This window comes from Lonchura striata, chromosome 2, assembly GCF_050655825.1.
Source record: "Lonchura striata isolate lonStrDom1 chromosome 2, ASM5065582v1, whole genome shotgun sequence".
Classification (NCBI taxonomy): Eukaryota; Metazoa; Chordata; class Aves; order Passeriformes; family Estrildidae; genus Lonchura; species Lonchura striata.
Genome location: NC_140704.1, coordinates 65,078,188 through 65,083,695, shown reverse-complemented (window position 1 = coordinate 65,083,695; position 5,508 = coordinate 65,078,188).

Below are 5,508 nucleotides of genomic sequence, written 5' to 3'. Positions count from 1 at the left end.
TTTTGGTTACCTGGGTCTTTTTTTGGTATCAAGTGTAAAGAAGGCAGTATTTCAGAAAGTGTTGAATGTCCATTTTTTGACAACCTTTCCAAAATTTCTCCAGTTTATTTTCCTCTCAGGTTAGATTTGTTACTTTTGAACACTCATTGCCTGTCAGCTCACAATGCACCAATTCTGAATTTAGTAGTTGTAAAATTCTTCAGCATTAAAAAGTTGCTTTTTATCATATGAGTACAAAGTTTGGCCATTGTTATTGGCTAGACCAAGGATGGTGTCCAGGCCTACATGAGATGTGCTATGTGTGTAAGAAACATGTCAAACACTGAAACCAAATACATGAGGAGAAATGATTCTTCAAATAGAAGCAAGGTCTCCAATGTAGGAAAAAAAAGTGAAATCCCACAACAAACCAAGGTGATAACAGCAACAAAAATTAAAGGAGGGCACTTTCAATTTTGTGTATGTAGTAATTAGAAAGGAGATGTATTTAGTTGCTGCAATGTTTGGTTCATACATTAATTAGGACTTCAGTTTGCAGATTTACTGGTGCAGTGTACTAAAGCAAAAATGTATTATGTCTCCTTTTCTATTCAACTGTAAACATGCTGGAGACTATTTTCTTGGAAACTAAATTTCACACAGTTCACACACAATTCACACAGAATTACTTCAAAATATGCTTGTGCATCAGGAGACAGCTAATCAGTCCTTTTGTTCCAACAATAAAGTTGCTCTTATAATGCATCTTTTTCACACCTGAAGTTTGAGTCTCTGACTGTTGATACTGCTAAGGCCTGAAGTTTTCTGAATGCCAAAATTCATACTGATGCTTACTAGAAGGTTTCAAGGGTTCCATCAACTTTTTTTTCAGTCTTAGGGTGCACTGCATAGAGAACCATTAGAACATCAAGGGGATGTATTTCACTTCTGTGTGTTTCAAAGCAAGTAATTAAAACAGAAAAGGAGAACCTAACATTCTGTCTTATGGAAAAGGACTTAATTTTCTATGTTTTTAGGCACTTTGAGGAACCTTTGCTTTTAGATATGCTGATTTATAAAAATTAAAACTCTTTCCAATATGGCTTTTACTCAGAAAATCTTAAAAATAAATTCCTATTGAAATGTTGCTTTGATATCGTGGGATTCAAAAATATTTTAAATTTTTGTAAACTTTTCAGTTTGTTTTATTCCCACTTGTCTTATTTAACATTATAGATGCACAAAATAAGATCAATGTGTTTTGAACAAGTAATGGAATTTTCCTTCACTGTTCATTCCACTATTTAAGTTTAGCTCCAGGTTGGAACTGAGTCAATTTTTTCTATCTTGCAGCCCTGTATAAAATGAAATTTTAACTTCAATGGAGGGCTATTTTTCATCAGGCAAACAAACAAGAAATGTCCTTTATTGGGTCCATGTAAAGCCATAGTTTCTTCAGCAGCACAACTTTTCCAGTACATGACACCAGTCACTTAATAAAAAGGTTATGGAAGATGATAAGTCTTGAATTAGGACTTCAGTTTTCACTAGCTAAAAAACAAATGATCATCCACAGATGCGAGCATGCAAAAAAAACATTCTTTCCCAAACTTTTCAAGTAAAAAACGAATGATGAAATGTTGGATAATTATAATTTCAAGAGTTGTGTGATCTCCTATTTATTACAAATGGGTAAATACAAAGACTCTGATTATTTACACTGCTGACCTGCCCCAGGTTTATGGCATTTATTATAGTCAGTAATGTTTATAGCAAAATTTTTCTTAACAATAACATTTATAATAATTTAATGTGTGTGTATGGAGGGAAATAGTACATGAAAGAATTTCAGTGCAAATAAACCTAGACCATTTTGCATTTGGAGCTCCTCTGTATTATTTTAGGACTTCAGTTCTCAAAACAATTATGGTTAACTTTTTTCACACAATTCCAATGGAACAACTCATATGTAGAAAGCTAAATCTTCTCTTAAATGTTTTCTTGTATCCTTTCCCATCCCACTCTTCACTTCCTGATGTGCATGTGTTGGAGTAGGTATGTCTAAACACATTCCTCAACACACTGAACTGTCTCTTCCTTTTCTGGAGCACATAATTTTAATTAAATAAAAAAATAGGTGTTTGTGTGTGGATGAATGTACAGATATTTGCACAAGTATTAATTAATTTATTTCATGAATATCAAGTAATTATCTCTTTTGCTGCAAGGGCAATTTGCTGCCATACTAAGCAGAAGGCATTCTTTCCCCAAACAAAACAAGCACAGCACCACTTTCAGCTATATGCTGAAATGTCTGATCAGTATTCTGATGTGTTAAGCATGGCATCATTATTCTAAAGCCAGCAACAGAGATCTAAAATGCACTGTGAGACTGCAAACTGAGCACAGTTTGATTGTAGGACACCCGGGTAGAAGGGTTTTGTATTAGAATATACATCGCATTTATAATGCCTTCTTCTCTAAAATGTAATTAGGCTTTTTTATGAACTGGTAAAATATAGTAAATAAAGGACTCAGGGGATTTCCATATAGCCACATTTATTCCCACATGTCTTTCCAAATCATAAATGGTTGTCTTCCTTAGAAATGGATTAAGACAAATTGCATTAGGACACGATCATGAATCTGATTAAGGTGGAACCATGATCAGGTTTTTTCTTTTGGGCAACCATGTTTTCTTATAGCAACCAGAAGACAAAAAAGCCGTTGGCAAGATGTTTCAAAAGGCCTTTCTCATATGCACATAAAAGCAGTTTTCATGCTAATTCAAAAATTGGTCCACACCTATAATTTCTTTATATAGCCAAGACAAAGCTTTGGGCAAAATTTTTCAGTAGTATATATTTTCAGATACAGACTTGTGGTTTCAATGAAAGCTCCTAAAAAGGAATTTCCATGCATAATTTCCTTAAGGAGAACACTCTGAAGGCAAGATGCAAGAGAGGCAGAAGATCAGGCATTGATTCCAAATTGGTTCAGGGAGAGGAATACTGAGAACAAAAACATCCCCAGTGGAAAACTGATGTAATATACAGAATAAACACCTTTTATGAGCACAGTCTCACAAAGGCTCCAACTCCTTCTCTTCCTGCATTAGCAAGCAACCCATACTGAGCATATTATGTGACATTATTTGACAAAGAAGGGAACTAGCACAGATGCACAGAAATGCAAATGTGTTGAAAATTCCTATCTAAGAAAAATAAAAGGCTGTTACTGTCTTCTCCGTACCCCTGTGTTTATCTTTTTTTAAACAGTAGTTTCAACTCCATGTAGCTAAAGGGAACTTAATTGCAGTGTTGTTGTCTCTGTGTCATAGTCAAATCTGTGGTGACTTGAAGGGTGTGGGAAGGACACCTTTGTTCACCCCCTTGGGAGTTGATATGAGCATATGAGCATTTTGTTCTCTTACACTAACATGTAGGATTCAGCTGAGAAGAAGAACTTCACTTTAAGTCTATAGAAATCTATACAAAAAAACAAGTTCCCGGTCTCCAAGGGCTACTATTTGGCACATGACAATAAAGAGAATAGATAGGTCTAATGGGTAAGTTCTGGAAGCTAAAGGAGCTCCATAACCTTTGTGCTTAGTATTGTAATGTTACTCTGCCCAACTAACTCTGTGCATCTGCTTTATGGTTAATCTTACTGGTTTTTACTTGTTTGGGGTTTTTGTCCAGTTTAGACCAACATTCAGTGATGTTTATTTTAAACTGTTTATCTTTTATTCCGTATTAGCCTTGTTATGGCAAATGTAAGTAAGAATCTGAATTCTTCATTGTGTTTCATGTAGGCAGAGACAAGACAGCAAAAACTCAGATCTGCACTCTGGTCCAAATCTGAGTGCACCCATCTGAACTAGGTTTTTCCTCAGACTGGAAAACATCTAGCTATCTCTTGTATGTTGTTCTTGGCAACTTGCTCTGGTTTCATCCAGAAGCTGAGAGCCTGACATGAATGTGAGTGGAGGCTGGAGCTAGTGACCCAGCATGTGAATTCTCACTATTTTTTCCAGGATTTCCCACTTAGGTACTCCATCAAACTTTGTGTGTTTATACAAACTAGGTGTCTAAAAGCATTTTGAATAAATATAATTAGTTCACAGTCTGGTGTGATAATGACCTGAGAAATGTAAAACCCCTTTTCTGTCTCTTACTTCCCCTGGCATTTCCAAATGAATTTGCTCACAGCTGGGACTTTCAACACAGCTAGGGGAAGATCCTGTTCAGAGGGACTGAAACCAGCAGTGATAGGGCATACATCTGGATTTCTTGGCCAAGCTGGGACTGAGTTCTGAAATAAAAATGTGCATGTCCTCCCCTGGGCTCTTCAAAGCAGAGGTTCAGCTATGTTTCACAACAGTAATTTTCAGCTGAAACAGAAAAGGTTCAAAAGCCCAACCCTGATGTTCCCCAAACCTTCTGTTTGACAACACCCTGTACAAGACAACATGCTGGCTCATGTTCATAGAGTCATGACTTGTACAGTTCAGGCCTTACCAAAATTGTTAGAAAACTCATGGTCAAAAATAATTATGGTGAATTGGGAAATAATTGTATTAAAAGGAAAAAAAACAAGCTAAAATGGGAGAAAGAAAAGGTCAGTCAAAACAGACATACCAAATTTTCCTATCTATTTGAGTTTGTCTCAGGTTTGTTCCTCTGGTTTATATAAATACATGAAAAGAGAATGAACAAGACACAGATAGGCACACACATTTATGTGTATATAAAGAAGCAAATATTGAGGTACAAAATCCAAAATTAAAAATTAAATTATTACAGGATGTAAGAGACAGAACCCCTTTGGTAAGTTGTTTAGATAGATAGTTGTCTATAACATGTTATTATTTTCAGAAAATGTAGCCTTCTTTTTCTCAGTAATAATTAGCCTCTCCAGTGCAAATTTTACTTTATAGAAACTTAAAAATTTCCATGAAATGTAGAGCTGGTTGGGATGTCGGATAAATTTCCATAAAAATAATTTCTTTATATGCATTTAAAAGTATATCCAGACATTTTCAGGATCTTCCCAGCTCTAAAGCTGACCAAGCTATGTACTAAAAAGGGTAAAAATTTCACATTGCCTTTGTTCCAATTATTTTTCTTGACCATTTTAGCTTTTGTTTTAAATTGAAAATGGACCATTCTAATAGAACTGAGGGTTTATTTACTTAAAATGGAATTTTATGTCTAAAATGTTAAATTAAAATATTTCAATTACATGTCATGTAAGCAGTGTTCATATTTGATTTTCCCATAGATTCTTTGCTTGGAAAGTTCCTTTGAAAATTAAATAGTTCATACAATCTATCAGAACAGTAATCTCAATCATGCACTTTTCTTATTTTCTCTGATTGGGTAAGGTTTTATAAACTACTTTCACTTCTGCCTGAAGAAAGGTTTATTTGTTTCACAAAAGTATTTTCATTTCATGAATGAATTAATCTCAGCTGCAGACATAAAAATTCATTCTCTTGACACTATGTTCATATTAATACTTGTGAGA